We start from the raw sequence: 17,021 nt of genomic DNA, 5'->3' as shown, positions 1-17,021 counted from the left end.
TTACTGTATCACCTGATTGGTCGGAATGTAGATGGACAGTGCCACTGAGCTGCCCCTCACAAACAGGACTCGGAATGTCTCTAGGTTCGGGTACCACTACAGACATCTGGGACTGCACTTCTGGAATTGGCAGGGCTGGAAGCCGAAGTGACAAGAGCTAACAACAGCCTTTCTGGGCAATGTACTGGTTTCCATGTACCTATCCCACTTTGGGGATCAGTATTGGGAGATAGCAGGGCTACCTCACCATACACCATGGGCAATTGAACACCCTCATTGAGAGCTCTTCGAGCTCAATGAGACAAGGCGGACTGGGGTTTTCCGGTCGATGCTTCAGGTTTCTGCAATGGGGTAAACATCATCCATTGCCTTGTCACAGACAAAGGGACCAGCAGTCCTGATTGCCCTAGAGGTTTTCCTTGCTCAGCTTGCCCAGTATAAATCCGTTGTCCCTCCCAACAGCAGGAGCCTGCCAAGTACTGTGATCCCATACTTGCACACATGTGGACAGTGAGGTTCTTGAGTTTGAAGCACCTTCTTTTACGGACCAGGCCAAACCTCCTCAAAATATATTAGGGAGATAGGGCCTGTTCTGCGCAAACCTCCTCAAAATATATTAGGGAGATAGCCTAGACCCTAACATTTTCTTATTTGAAAGGCAAATGCCTGGCGCTGTGTTTCAGATACAATTCAATTGGTCAAACTATCAGAGTTGAAACAAAACACATTTTATGCATACACTATAGTTAAAATACAACAAAAGAAAGAAGAAATTGGAATAACCCGACTGTACTGGAAAACCTAACAGAATAATAGGTAATTTAACTACTAAACAGTAACTGCTCCAACATAGTACCATCCCATAAACAAACCCGCGGCGAAGGAAAATTCAGTAAAATTGATTGCCTCACAGGCAATTCTCCAGTCCAGGAGGAAAAACATCAAGAGAAAACTTTGAGTGAAAGATAGTGATGTACTGCAGCTTCCAAACCCAGCTTCAAGGCCCTAGCAACTGCTACTGGAGAATTAAAAGTAAAAATCTTGGTTCTCTGGGAGCTTGTCCCCACCATTCAGGCTGCCTCCATTATTTTATCTTAAAAAAAAGGCCTCTCAAGCTGCTTACTTTATTAGATTTAAATATACTGATCATCACCTCAGTCAAAAAACCACTCTTCAAGAAAATCCAGGACAAAATACCCCTCTTAAAGCCAAAGTATTGTCACACTTCTCTCTCTTGTTCTCACTTCCTACTGCTCACTTTGAGCTGGAAGGCCTCAATCTTCCAGAGATTGCCACTGGTCTTTAATGGATGGTTAAACCTGTCACCAGGCCAGTTAAGGAGTATAGACACTGCTCCCCCCACCCCCATCCCAGTTGGATGTGTTCTGCACCCGTATGATGTTTCTGACCATCAAAGGAAAAGTCCTGCTCTAAAATTAATGGAGTCACTGTAACGCACAAGGACAGTGTTCAGTCCATTGAATCCTACCTTGCATTCTGTCTCCCTTCTCCAACAAGTCCCAACTCCTTTAATAAAATAAGGCAACTCCTGGCAAGTGTGCATTCAGCATGGGACATGGCATTGGCATTGGTGAGGTGAGCCCAGCAGCAAAGAAATGGTACCTGGCACATATTAATCTGGAATTAAGAATCTAATGATGACCATGATCCCATTGCTAATTGTTGGAAAAACCCACCTGGCTCACTAATACCCTTTAAGAAGGAAAGCTGCCATTGTTTCCTGGTCTGGGCCTACATGTGACTCCAGACCCACAGCAATGTGGTTGACTCTTAACTGCCCTCTGGGCAATAAATGTTGGCCTGGCCAGCGACACCTTCATCGTGTGAATAAATTAAAAAACCAACAAAGCAGTGACTTCTACGATGGCAGATCTCATGCAGACGGCAGCGAGGCAGTGAAGGAGTGGGGGGTGACCCAGGTGTCTCAGTGCGGGTGAGCTGACTCAGGGACTCATAGCGGAGGCAGCAGAACGATGATAGATTTTCTTTTAGCCACATCTTTTTATTCTCGAACTATTCAAAGTGGCGCCAGATTGTGGCAATAGTTGAAGCTTTTCAGTGTATTTCACTGTATTATTCATCATAAAATGCAAGTGATAGTAAAAATCATTCAAGTTCAATTCCACACTCAGGATTAAGGGCCGTGGTTGGCAGTAGAACCCGTGCATTGTGGGGCTAATGGTAGAGCTTGAACCTTGAGGCACAGTAACTGCTTATTGTGGTTTCTGGTGATAGAGAGTGTGAGGAGACAGCTTTTGGAAAGAGAGTTTGAGTTTGCTTTCAACACACACAAGGAAGGCTACAATAAAACACCTTTTGTTCCGTCCTTGAAGTCAACCATCAGAATTTCCTCAGAACAATGGAGGAGGGACACCATAGAACATAGAACATAGAACAGTACAGCGCAGAACAGGCCCTTCAGCCCATGATGTTGCGCCGACCATTGATCCTCATGTATGCACTCTCAAATTTCTGTGACCATGTGCATGTCCAGCAGTCTCTTAAATGACCCCAATGACCTTGCTTCCACAACTGCTGCTGGCAACGCATAAAGATCTTCAAAGATAAACCAAACTCAAATATCCCTCTCAAATTAACCAAAAAAAAGGTTCTGTGTGCCTGACTGGTAAGGTAACAAGTTTATTTTTTATTCTTTATTTTTTAAGTCTTGGGAATTTAGAATAATGGGAACGGAGGTCAGGGCAGTTGAATGTTCCTCCTGCAGAATGTGGGAGGTAAGGGTCACCACTAGTGTGCCTGCTGACTACATCTGCAGGAAGTGCACCCAACTCCAGCTCCTTGAAAACCGCGTTAGGGAACTGGAGCTGGAGCTGGATGAACTTCGGATCATTCGGGAGTCAGAGGGGGTTATTGAGAGGAGTTACAGGGAGGTAGTCACTCCTCAAGTACAGGAAAAAGGCAGATGGGTTACAGTCAGGGGATGGAAAGGGAACCGGCAGGCAGTGCAGGGATCCCCTGTGGCCATTCCCCTCAACAATAAGTATACCATTTTGGATACTGTTGGGGGGGCGGGGGGCGACTTATCAGGGGAAAGCAGTGGGGCACAGGTCTCTGGCACAGAGTCTGTCCCTGCTGCTCAGAAGGGAAGGGGGAAGAGGAGCAGAGCATTAGTCATTGGGGACTCCATAGTTAGGGGGACAGATAGGAGGTTCTGTGGGGACGAGAGAGACTCATGGTTGGTGTGCTGCCTCCCAGGTGCCAGGGTGCGTGATGTCTCTGATTGTGTTTTTGGGATCCTTAAGGGGGAGGGGGAGCAGCCCCAAGTCGTGGTCCACATTGGCACCAACAACATAGGTGGGAAGAGAGATGGGGATTTAAGGCAGAAATTCAGGGAGCTAGGATGGAAGCTGAGAGCTAGGACGAACAGAGTTGTTGTCTCTGGTTTGTTGCCCGTGCCACGTGCTAGTGAGGCGAGGAATAGGGAGAGAGAGGAGTTGAACACATAGCTACAGGGATGGTGCAGGAGGGAGGGTTTTGGGTTCTTGGATAATTGGGGCTCTTTCTGGGGTAGGTGGGACCTCTACAAGCAAGATGGTCTTCACCTGAACTAGAGGGGTACCAATATCCTGGGGGGCGATATTTGCTAAGGCTATTCGGGTGGGTTTAAATTAATTCAGCAGGGGGATGGGCACCAAAATTGTAGTTTGAGTATAGAAAAGGTTGCGAGTAGGGTGGTCCGGAATAAAGTTTCAGGGAAGCAAGATGGCACCGGCAAGCAAGAAGTTGATTTGAAGTGTGTCTACTTCAATGCCAGGAGCGTCCGGAATAAGGTGGGTGAACTTGCAGCATGGGTTAGTACCTGGGACTTCGGTGTTGTGGCCATTTCGGAGACATGGGTAGAGCAGGGACAGGAATGGTTGTTGCAGGTTCCAGGAATTAGATGTTTCAGTAAGAACAGAGAAGATGGTAAAAGGGGGGGAGGTGTGGCATTGTTGGTCAAGGACAGTATGACAGTTGCAGAAAGGATGTTTGGGGACTCATCAACTGATTCAGGCTGAGGTTAGAAACAGGAAAGGAGAGGTCACCCTGTTGGGAGTTTTCTACAGGCCTCCGAATAGTTCCAGAGATGTAGAGGAAAGGATAGCAAAGATGATTCTCGATAGGAGTGAGAGAGACAGGGTAGTTGTCATGGGGGACTTCAACTTTCCAAATATTGACTGGGACCACAATACTTCAAGTGCTATAGATGGGTCAGTTTTTGTCCAGTGTGTGCAGGAGGGCTTCCTGACACAGTATGTAGATAGGCCAACAAGGGGCGAAGACACGTTAGATTTGGTACTGGGTAATGAGCCTGGCCAGGTGTTAGATTTAGAAGTAGGTGAGCACTTTGGTGATAGCGATCACAATTCAGTTATGTTTACTTTAGTGATGGAAAGGGATAGGTGTATACCACTGGGCAAGAGTTATAGCTGGGGGAAAGGCAATTACGATGAGATTAGGCAAGATTTAGGGAGCATAGGATGGGGAAGGAAACTGCAGGGGATGGGCACAGTAGAAATGTGGAGCTTATTGAAGGAAAAGCTCCTGTGTGTCCTAGATAAGTATGTACCTGTCAGGCAGGGAGGAAGCTGTAGAGTGCGGGAGCCATGGTTTACGAAGGAGGTGGAATCTCTGGTCAAGAGGAAGAAGAAGGCTTATGTTAGGATGAGATGTGAAGGCTCAGTTAGGGCACTTGAGGGCTACGAGGTAGCCAGGAAAGACCTAAAGAGAGAGCTCAGAAGAGCCAGGAGGAAACATGAGAAGTTGTTGGCGGATAGGATCAGGGTAAACCCTAAGGCTTTCTATAGGTATTTAAGGAATAAAAGAATGATGAAAGTAAGATAGGCCCAATCAAGGATAGTACTGGTAAGTTGTGTGTGGAGTCAGTTGAGATAGGGGAAGTGCTAAATGAATATTTCTCAACAGTATTCACTCTAGAAAATGACAATGTTGTCGAGGAGAATACTGAGATACAGGCTTCTAGACTAGGTGGGATTGAGGTTCACAAGGAAGAGGTATCCTACAGAGGGTGAAGATAGATAAGTCCCCTGGGCCGGATGGGATTTATCCTCGGATCCTCTGGGAAACCAGGGAGGAGATTGCCAAGCCTTTGGCATTGATCTTTAACTCGTCATTGTCTACAGGAATAGTGCCAGACGACTGGATGATAGCAATTGTGGTTCCCCTGTTCAAGAAGGGGAGTAGAGACAACCCTGGTAATTATAGATCAGTGAGCCTTACCTCAGTTGTTGGTAAAGTGTTGGAAAAGGTTATAAGGGATAGGATTTATAATCATCTAGAAAAGAATAAATTGATTAGGCATAATCAGCACGGTTTTGTGAGGGGAAGGTCGTGCCTCACAAACCTTATTGAGTTCTTTGAGAAGGTGACCAAACAGGTAGATGAGAGTAAACCAGTTGATATGGTGTATATGGATTTCAGCAAGGCGTTCGATAAGGTTCCCCACTGTAGCCTATTGTACAAAATGCAGAGGAATGGAATTGTGGGAGATATAGCAGTTGGGATCGGAAATTGGCTTGCTGAAAGAAGACAGAGGGTGGTAGTTGATGGGAAATGTTCATCCTGGAGACCAGTTACTAGTGGTGTACTGCAAGGGTCGGTGTTGGGTCCACTGCTGTTTGTCATTTTTATAAATGACCTGAATGAGGTGTAGAAGGATGGGTTCGTAAATTTGCAGGTGACACTATGGTCGGTGGAGTTTTGGATAGTGACGAAGGATGCTGTAGGTTGCAGTGAGACATAGATAAGCTGCAGAGCTGGGCTGAGAGGTGGCAAATGGAGTTTAATGCAGACAAGTGTGAGGTGATGCACTTTGGAAGGAGTAACCAGAAGGCAAAGTACAGGGCTAATGGTAAGATTCTTAGCAGTGTAGATGAGCAGAGAGATCTTGGTGTCCATGTAAACAGATCCTTGAAAGTTGCCACCCAGGTTGACAGGGCTGTTTAGAAGGCATACAGCGTTTTAGCTTTTATTAATAGAGGGATCGAGTTCTGGAACCAAAAGGTTATGGTGAAGCTGTACAAAACTCTGGTGTGGCCGCACTTGGAGTATTGTGTACAGTTCTGGTCATCGCATTATAGGAAGGATGTGGAAGCTTTGGAAAGGGTGCAGAGGAGATTTACTAGGATGTTGCCTGGTATGGAGGGAAGGTCTTATGAGGAAAGGCTGAGGGACTTGAGGCTGTTTTCATTAGAGAGAAGAAGGTTGAGAGGTGACTTAATTGAAACATATAAAATAATCAGAGGGTTAGATAGGGTGGATAGGGAGAGCCTTTTTCCTAGGATGGTGACAGCGAGCATGAGGGGGCATAGCTTTAAATTGAGGGGTGAAAGATATAGGACAGATGTCAGAGGTAGTTTCTTTACTCAGAGAGTAGTAAGGGAATGGAACGCTTTGCCTGCAACAGTTGTAGATTCACCAACTTTAGGTACATTTAAGTCAGCATTGGACAAGCATTTGGACGTACATGGAATAGTGTCGGTTAGATGGGCTTGAGATCGGTATGACAGGTCGGCACAACATCGAGGGCTGAAGGGCCTGTGCTGTGCTGTAATGTTCTATGTTCTGTGTTCTATGTAGTGCCTAGAATTATTTGGTCTATTCCCCATGATTTATTACAGAATTCTAGAATTCACTTGGCTGGATGTAAGGCCAAGTTTCTATGTGCTTTGCTCCTCCCTTGGCTCCACCCACACTGTGCTATTGACGCCCAGTGGGGAGCAGTGCTGCAACATCAAAGCGAGGCTGCTGCAGGGTCCTTAGCAACTTACACATGTGGTAGATCCACAGTGCTGTTAGGGAGTTGGCCCAGTAACACAGGAAGGATGGTCATATAGTTTTAAACTAGTATAATGTATGGAGGAAATCTTTGTGTTCCTATGGAGCTGCAGGAGTTATTCATCTCGGTGATAGATTTTTGTCTTTTTTTTCAAGTGATGTAGGCTTTGCAGGCACAGCCAGAATTTGGTGCCTGTCCCTAATTACCTTTGAACTGAGTGACTTGCTTGGCCATTTCAAACACCAAAGATCAGTACGGTGCAAGAACTGGCCCTTCTTAAATTTATCACTTGAAGCACAAGTCGGCACCATTCTGAAAGATTGAAAGCGAGCTCTTGCCACTCACCAATGCTGCCTTGCTTTAACAGGAGCATCAGAGAGTATCATTCATCTTTTCTCCACTCATTCCTGGGGCATACCGTCTCTGACAGGGTCCAGTATTCATTGCCCATCCCAAGTTGCCCTTGAGACGGCGTGGTGAGCTGCTTTTTGAAATGCTGCAGTCCATATGCTGTAGGTTGACCCACATTGCCTTTACAGAGGGAATTCCAGGATTTTGACCCAGCAACAGCGAAGGGGCAACAACATATTACAAAGTCAGGATGGTAAGTGGCTTGGAGGGGAGCTTGCAGGCATGGAGTTCCCATGTATTTGCTGTTCTCATCCTTCTGGATGGAAGTGGTCATGGGTTTGGAAGGTGCTGCCAGGATCTTTGGTGAATTTCTGTAGTGCATCTTGTAGATGGTACACAGCATCGGTGCATCTACTGAGCATCGGTGGTGGAGGGAGAAAATGTTTGTGGATGTGATGCCAACCAAGTGGGGGCTGCTTTATCCTGGATGGAGTCGAGTTTCTTGAGTGTTGTTGGGGCTGCCCCCATCCAGGGCAAATGGGGAATATTCCATCTCCCTCCTGACTTGTGCCTTGTGGACAGTGGACAGCCTTTGGGGAGTCAGGAGGTGAGTAACTGGCTGTAGGACTCCTAGCCTCTGAGCCTGTGTTTTCTACCTATCTCAATGGTACCGATGTGTACCATGACTGCTGGTTGCTCAGCCTTCCCTTTAGGGCTCTTGGAGACATGATCCGAGACACCGCGGACCCTGGCGCCCAGGAGGCAACATACCATCTGTTTGTCTCGTTCGCGTCCACAGAACCACCTGCCTCTTACTATTGAATCCCCCACTGCAATTGCTCTCTTATTCTCCCCCTTCCCTTCTGTGCCACAGGACCAGGTTCTGTACCAGAGATAATGGGAACTGCAGATGCTGGAGAATCTGAGATAACTGGTGTGGAGCTGGATGAACACAGCAGATCAGGCAGCATCTTAGGAGCACAAAAGCTGACGTTTCGGGCCTTGGCCCTTCAACAGACCCTTTTTTGATGAAGGGTGTGGGCCTGAAACATCAGCTTTTGTGCTCCTAAGATGCTGTTTGGCCTGCTGTGTTCATCCAGCTCCAGCTCCAGATCCCTAAAGTGGTCTTTGAGGAGCTGGAGCTGGGTGCACTTTCCACAGGTGAAGTCAGCTGTTGGCTCTTACCTGCCACATCCTGCAGGAGGAACATTGCACTGCCCTGACTGCCATCCCCTCGAAATATAAACTTGCCCAAAAGATTTGTAAGAAGTAGAGAATAACTCACTTACCTTTTTATTCTTAGGTTAGAGGAGGTGGAAGGGTGGGAGACACCATTCTTGTGCTCTCACTCCCGGTCTCCTCCTCCTCTGCCAACAAAAGTGAAGGCCCTGAAGCACTAACTATAAGGGATGTTTTTTAGTTCATCCCATAACTTGACGTCCATGAGGAGAAGCGGGAAGCTTTGCTGGATTAGATCGGAAGGGATTCCTATGAAGCAAACAGAAGTGGAATATCAGAAAGCCATCAATATTTCGGTCAAATCATGTTACTCAGTAAACCATCTATTGAACATACATTAATAGAAATACACAGAAGATAAGATGTGAAAATGGACCATTCAGTCCAAATGAGTTTTTCTCTCAGAGGATTGTGAGTCTTTGGAAGTCTTGTCCCCAGAGAGTGGTGGATGCCAAGTCTTTGAACATATTTAAAGCAGCGATAGATAGAATTTGATGACCAAGGAAACAAGATAAGTCAGAAAATTTAGTTGAGGCCATAATCAGATCAGCTCTTATTGGATGGCAAAACAGGCTTAAGGATACAAATCTATCGTTTTACAACCAATCTGGTTCACTAACGTCATTTGGGGGTGAAATCTGCCATCCTTACCTGATCTGGCCTACATGTGACTGGCTCTTATCCACTCACTGAAATGGCACCACAATCCACTCATTTCCAGGACGTTAGAGACAGGCAACAAATGCTGGCGCTATCAATAATGCCCATATCCCACAAGAGAGTAAAGGAAGGAATTTCTTGAACCCATGGCTACAAGAAGCAGTCTGTTACTTTTTGTCTTCTTCACATCTTTCTTCATGATTGCAATTCCTCAGACCAGTTAACATTCCTAATGAATCTTCACCAAGCCCTCTCTAATGTTTCAAAATCCTTCCGATAGCATGGAGCCCACTGCTGCACACAGCTTTTATTAACGTTTTAGATATAAAGTGGCTGATAATTACCACGTGGCTTTTTAATTCCCACCCACCCTAATAAAAGGTCAAATTATATTAGACTTCATATCAGCCTGTTTTATTTTTTATTCACTCGTGGGACGTGGCATTGTCAGCTGAGTCAGCATTTACTGCCCTTCCCGACTTGCCCTTGGGAGGGTGGGGGTGAGCTGCCTTCTTGAACCGCTGCAGTCCATGTGCTGTAGGTTGACCCACAATGCCCTTAGGGAAGGAATTCCAAGATTTTGACCCAGCAACACTGAAGGAATGGCAATATATTTCCAAGTCAGGATGTTGGGTGGCCTAGACGAAACTTGCAGGGAATGGTGGTCCCATGTATCGGCTGCCCTTGTCTTTCTAGATGGAAGTGATCATTGGTTTTGAAAGGTGTTGTCTCAGGACCTTTGGTGAATGTCTGCAGTGCATCCTGTAAATAGTACACACTGTTGCTACTGAGTGTCGGTAGTATCTTGGAGTGGATGCTCTTGGATGTAGTCTTTATTCTTTCATGTAATGTGGGCATTTTTGTTGAAGGCAGCATTGGTTGCTTATCCCTAAGTGTCCTGGAACCTAGTGGATTGTGATGCCATTTCAGAGCACAGTTAAGAGTCCGTTACATTGCAATGCGCCTGGAATCACATGTAGGCCAGACCGGGTGAGGATGGCAGACTTCCCTCCTTAAATCAAATGATTGGGCTACTTTGTCCTGGATGTTGTCAAATGTCTCAAGAGTTTTTGGAGCTGCACCCATCCAGGCAAGTGGAGAGGGTTCCTCACACCCTGGGCCTGATGATAGACAGGCTTGAACACAAAGCATGGTTAATTTGTAGCCAAGCTGAATGGTATTGATGTATTTAAGGCAAAACTAAACAAGTACATAAGGAGGAAAAGATACAAAGGATATACTGATAGGGTGATAAGTAAAAATGAAGAAGGCCCACGTGAAACATAAATACCAGTGCACATCATTTGGACTGAATGGTTTCTACGTGTGATTTTGAAATTCAGGTTTTAAATTGCAAATTTTAGCTGTAAAGATTCAGAATGCATCAAAATTGATTTGGCAACACAGAACTTTAGCATTGCTGAAAAAAATAGAAACACTGTCGAGATTTTTCGTCTTGCACTCATCAGGACAGAATACAAGAATAGCAAATTTCCAAAGTAACAATTTATCCTGTATGAGAAACAATGTTGATTAGTTGAGGCATTACAATGGAGAGTGCACCAGGGTACTGTTGTCCCCTCCCACCACTTTTGTTTAATTCAAAAAAGGGCGCATTATCCGCACTCATTACCCTCTCTGAAGAGGACAGGCCCTTGTTTAAGAATAGGTGTAACTTCTAGTCAGTGTAAATGAGTTATATTGAATGATGGAAACTTAAACTGTACATCCCTGCTAAGCAGTACCAAAATTAATGGCATTTATTAAGTTTTCTGTTGAATAAATTGAACAAAATCTAAGTAGCTATTACTTAAAAGCATCATCCTGAAATGTCAGAACAGCCAGGGCTTGGCACTGTCCTTGTAGCCATGCTTGCTAAAGGGTTAAACAATTTTTTTACCTAACTCCCTGTCAAGTTGCACAAAACCTTTCTATTCCTTCTGACCTCATGTAAGGAATAGAATTCCAATGTTCATGCATTTTTCAAAAGACAGAATTCAAGTAAACATAAGTGCATAAAACAGACATTACTTCTAAGTTGGCAATCAAACTACTTCGGGTTGATGCAGCCACTAAATAAAAATTAGTTGCTGCAAAAGTAACAATGTCGTAAGGTTACTGAAGAATGTGGACAAGAAAGGTAAGGAAATGTATAAATCATTAATTATCAAAAGGCAACATCAAGTCCACCGACAAAACCAACTTAAAAATGAAGCTGTGCTTTCAATTTGATAAAAATTATAAGATGGATCATTTTGTTCCTTGGATGTATTTCAAAGAGGAAGACATGTCCTCGGTGACACCAAGCCATCTTTGTCATCAATGTTCCGCCTTCCAGAAAGGCAGCTAGCGCCATGAAGAATGTGTGTCTTTCGTTTGTTGTGTAATGAGAATGTTTAGGAGACTTAAAGCGGCAGAAAACCTCACTTGTTCAAGTCTGCATCGGCTGTAAGGCAGCAATGATGAAGGTAAGTCAACCAATCTGCAGCAGATTGGTTAATTAATCAAGAGGAGTTTAATGGATTCTGTCCATAAAGGGAGAGCAGACAGAACATCAGAGAAGTCAGAAGAACAGGATCACATAAAATAGGAAATATTCTCTCTAGAAATAAGTAAACAAGGTCTCTTTGGGGTCACATTGGTCCATTTGGCAGACTTGCATTTACATTGTTGGATTTAGTTGAAGTCTCAGTGTTACAGGGCAGTGTTAATGATTGATCGGCTAGCCTGGGACTTAGAAGGAGAAATTCAGGGTCAGGATTTTTCTGACTAAATTAAATCCTAAACTCACACGGTATTCTTACCTTATTGAGTAACAACAGGTTTCCAGTGAAAGCAAACCGTGCGATTTTCGGCATTTAAATTATATTAGGACATAGACTTGCTGATTCTGCAGGTAAAACCTATACTCAAGTTTTCTAGGTTGAGTTAAATTCACATGAATATAAATCACTGAAAAGAAACAAGTCTATCTGGACATGTTAGACAAATCCTCCCTGATTCTCTAAAATAGACATGCAAGCTCATGGAGACTGGATGCTATATATTTGGTTTAAAACTCCTTCCACATCCTAAGGATTGTATTCACCTACACTTTTGGTTAAAAAAATGACGTAGAGAAGACACTCCTTCCTCAGGACTGGCAACTCCAGGTTCAAATGCCTTTCTGGTACTAGGTGGCTATGGAAGGGACATTCACAATATATCTGAACATTATACCTGCAAATACGTCCAACTCATGCCCAATAGTGGGTGCTGGCATGAACAGGAATGATACCCAGTCATTCATGAGATGGGAAGAACATTGGTGCCTCTACCATGGCTCTGGATGACAACATGAATGTGGCCACAGCAACTATGTGATCTTTAACACGTTGCCATTGTTAGAAAGGAGGTAGAGAAAAATAGTGCTGATAGGGTGTGTGCAAGACTGCACTATTGACAGAATTCCACTTTTAAGATTCATTCCTTGCCTATATTAATACTCATTCTAGCGAAAAGAATAAATAGGGTGGTCAGTAGGACTTTAAACTTCTGAGTTGCGGGAAGGGAAAGCAAAAGTGACAGGGAGTATGGAGTTCAGTGGAAAGATAAGCAGCAGGATAGCATGGGTACAAGTGGGTTTAAGCTCGAGGCAGACTAGGAATACAGCAAAAAGGAAGGATAACTTACGGCATCTTAGGATTTCCAATATCTCTCATAATTATAAGAAAGTTAGCATTAAGGCACTTTGCCTATATGCTCGTAGTATTCATAACAAAGTAGATGAATTAACAGCACAAATCATCTTGAATGATTATGATGTGGTAGGCATCACAGACACATGGTTGCAGGGATTTCAGGACTGGCAGTTAAACATCCAAGGATTCACAACCTATCGAAAAGACAGGAAGGTGGGCAGAGGGGGCGGGGTTGCCTTGTTAGTTAAGAATGAAATTAAGTCAATGGCACTGAATGACATAGGGTCAGAGGATGTGGAGTCTGTGTGGGTGGAGTTGAGGAACCACAAAGGCAAAAAAACCATAATGGGAGTTATGTACAGACCTCCTAACAGTGATCAGGACCAGGGGTGCAAGATGCACAGGGAAACAGATAGGGCATGTCAGAAAGGCAATGTCACAGTGATCATGGGGGGCTTCAATATGCAGGCGGACTGGGTGAATAATGTTGCCAGTGCGTCCAAAGAAAGGGAATTCATGGAATGCTTACAGGATGGCTTTTTGGAACAGCTTGTGATGGAGCTCAAAAGGGAGCAGGCTATTCTGGACTTAGTGCTATGTAATGAGCCTGACTTTATAAAAATATTAAAGTAAGGGAACATTTAGGAGGCAGCGATCATAATATGGTAGAGTTCAGTCTGCGGTTTGAAAGAGAGAAGGCAAAATCGGAGGCAATGGTGTTGCAGTTGAATAAAGATAATTACAAGGGCATGAGAGAGGAACTGACGAAAATCGACTGGAAGCAGAGCCTAGTGGGCAAGAGAGTAGACCAACAATGGCAGGAGTTTGTGGGTGTAATTGAGGACACAGTACAGAGGTTCATCCCAAAGAAAAGAAAGATTATCCAGAGTGGGGGGAATTAGACAGCCATGGCTAACAAAGGAAGTCAGAAAATATATCAAAGAAAAAGAGACAGCCTATAAAGTGGCCAAGAGCACTGGGAAATCAGAAGATTGGGAAGGCTACAAAAACAAACAGAGGATAACAAAGAGAGCAATAAGGAAGGAGAAGATCAAATATGAAGGTAGGCTAGCTAGTAAAATTAGAAATGATAGTAAAAGCTTCTTTCAATACATAAGAAACAAACAAGAGGCAAAAGTAGAGTTTGGGCCGTTCCAAACTGATGCTGGAAGGCTAGTGATGGGAGATAAGGAAATAGCTGAAGAGTTTACTAAGTACTTTGCATCAGTCTTCACAGTGGAAGACATGAGTAGTATGCCAACAATTAGGGAGAGGCAGGGGGCAGAGTTGAGTATGGTAGGCATTACAAAAGAGAAAGTGCTAGAAAAGCTAAAAGGTGTAAAAATTGATAAATCCCCTGGCTCCGAGTTCTGAGGGAGGTGGCTGAGGAAAAGCGGAGGCTTTGGTTGTGATCTTTCAAAAGTCACTGGAGTCTGGGAAAGTCCCAGATGATTGGAAAATTGCTGTTGTAAACCCCTTGTTTAAGAAAGGATCAAGACAAAAGATGGAAAATTATAGGCCAATTAGCCTAACCTCGGTTGTTGGTAAAATTCTAGAATCCATTGTCAAGGATGAGATTTCTAAATTCTTGGAAGTGCAGGGTTGGGTTAGAACAAGTCAGCATGGATTTAGTAAGGGGAGGTCGTGCCTGACAAACCTGTTAGAATTCTTTGAAGAGGTAACAAGTAGGTTAGACCAGGGAAACCTTGTGGATGTTATCTATCTAGGCTTCCAAAAGGCCTTTGATAAGGTGCCTCACAGGAGGCTGCTGACTAAGGTGAGGGCCCATGATGTTCGAGGTGAGCTACTGGCTTGGATTGAGGATTGGCTGTCTGAAAGAAGGCAGAGAGTTGGGATAAAAGGCTCTTTTTCAGAATGGCAACTGGTGACGAATGGTGTCCCACAGGGTTCAGTGTTGGGGCTGCAGCTGTTTACCTTGTGTAGTAATTGTCTGGATGAAGGGACTGGGGGCATTCTGGCGAAGTTTGCCAATGATACAAAGCTAGGTGGACAGGCAGGTAGTACTGAGGAGGTGGGGAGGCAGCAGAAAAATTTAGACAGTTTAGGAGAGTGGTCCAGGAAATGGCTGATGAAATTCAACGTGAACAAATGTGAGGTTTTTCACTTTGGAAAAAAGAATACAGGCATGGACTATTTTCTAAACGGTGCGAAAATTTGTAAAGCAGAAGTACTAAGGGATCTGGGAGTGTTGGTCCAGGATTCTCTAAAGGTTAACTTGTAGGTAGAGTCCGTGATTAAGAAAACGAATGTAATGTTGTCGTTTATCTCAAGAGGGTTGGAATATAAAAGCAGCGATGTGCTTCTGAGGCTTTATAAGGCTCTAGTTAGGCCCCATTTAGAATACTGTGTCCAATTTTGTGCCCCACACCTCAGGAAGGACATAGTGGCACTGGAGCGTTTCCAGCGGAGATTCACACGGATGATTCCCGGAATCGTAGGTTTAACATACGATGAACGGCTGAGGATCCTGGGATTGTATCCATTGGAGTTTAGAAGGTTGAGGGGAGATCTAATAGAAACTTACAAGATAATGTATGGCTTAGAAAGGGTGGACACTGGGGAGTTGTTTCCGTTAGGCGGGGAGTCTAGGACCCGTGGGCATAGCCTCAAAATTAGAGGGGGTAAATTTAAAATGAAAATGAGGAGACATTTCTTTAGCCAGAGAGTGGTGGGCTTGTGGAATTCATTGCCACAGAGCGCAGTGGAGGCCGGAACGTTAAATGTCTTCAAGGCAGAGATTGATAAATTCTTGATCTCACAAGGAATCAAGGGCTACGGGGAGAGTGCAGGGAAGTGGAGTTGAAAAGCCCATCAGCCATGATTAAATGGCGGAGTGGACTCGATGGGCCGAATGGCCTCACTTCCACTCTTATTTCTTATGGTCCAATGGTCTTATTCCCAATCCAGCCCATAATTTGATGCTAGTCTGAAATGATCCAAATGCTTTTGCTGACTGCAGCTCTGATTTGCTTATCGTCACTGATACATTATCAAACTTCTGGTATCTGCTTCCAGTAATTTGTCTGTAGATTACATGAAATTGGCCTACAACCTTTGGATTCTGATTTAAACAGCAATGGGTGTTTCAGAATGTAGGAGTAATGGCAGACTACTGAATCCATGAGCCAGTATTTAACATCACACAGTCTCAACCTCTTTCAGCTTCAAAAGTGGACTCAGTCAGGTAAAGTGATATTGTCAGAGATAGTAAGAACTGCCGATGCTGGAGTCAGAGAGAACACAGTGTGGAGCTGGAGGAACACAGCAGGCCAGGCAGCATCAGAGGAGCAGGAAAGCTGACATTTTGGGTTGGGACCTGAAGTAACATTATCACTTTACTTCTCAATCCAGTTCAGGCTTCACACTGGGATCCCCCCACATACCAGAGGCAGACTTGGAAGTCTTGGACATGGGCAGCAGATCCATGGCCTCAGTTCAATGAAGATGGAGGAGGGTCACATTTCTTATCAGTGCATCCATCCAAAGAGAACACAGAGACCACCCCTGCCCAAATACAATTCCCTATTCTGTTCGATTAATGACTCTAGGACCTTTAGCCCTGTATAAGAAGGTGGTAGTAAGGATGGGAGTGGGAGCAAGTGCAGTTTGTACCCTCAGTAGGCATTAGTTTAATTTACTTGATCTACAGCTACCAAAACATGTTAATTGTCCAGAACAGGAATGCCAGTGTTAATTGGCTGCGACTGGGTGGAGGATGGCAGTAGATGGGGTGGGAGCAGGCAGAGGTGGGGACTGGTCAATTCAATAACTTTGGGATGTGGGGGAGGGGAACGTGCTACTAATTGTGAAGGAACGGGTGGACTGCAGACTGTGGCGATTTGCAGGGGTGGGGAGGAATTGGATGGGTATCAAGAGGGCTCTGGAAGATGGGAAGCTTTGCAAATTATTGGGGATGTGAAGTGGAAGGGGTAGTTATAAGCCTTTCTGGCAATTGAAAAGAAGGAAGTACTAGGAAATATTATCGGTTAGTGGTTATTAATGATGCCTGGGGAGGAGGGTGTCAATTGCTATGGAACATATGTTCGAGTGACTGGATAAAAGGACCCTTGCTCTACCTGGCCCCACAAGCAGTGCTATGAAAAGAACTTCTCCCAACCCTCTGCATCTTACCCAGAAATATGGATAGCCAGTGCAAGGATTAAAGGCACGCCAAAGGGTCAGGAGTGGAACCTTGAATCCACTGTGCTATAAACGGAATCAAGCATTCTTCCTGTACTTCCTTCGAAATT

This window comes from Stegostoma tigrinum, chromosome 39 (assembly GCF_030684315.1).
Source record: "Stegostoma tigrinum isolate sSteTig4 chromosome 39, sSteTig4.hap1, whole genome shotgun sequence".
Taxonomy (NCBI): domain Eukaryota; kingdom Metazoa; phylum Chordata; class Chondrichthyes; order Orectolobiformes; family Stegostomatidae; genus Stegostoma; species Stegostoma tigrinum.
The sequence above is the reverse complement of the archived record's forward strand: the minus strand, read 5'-3'. Positions refer to the sequence as shown.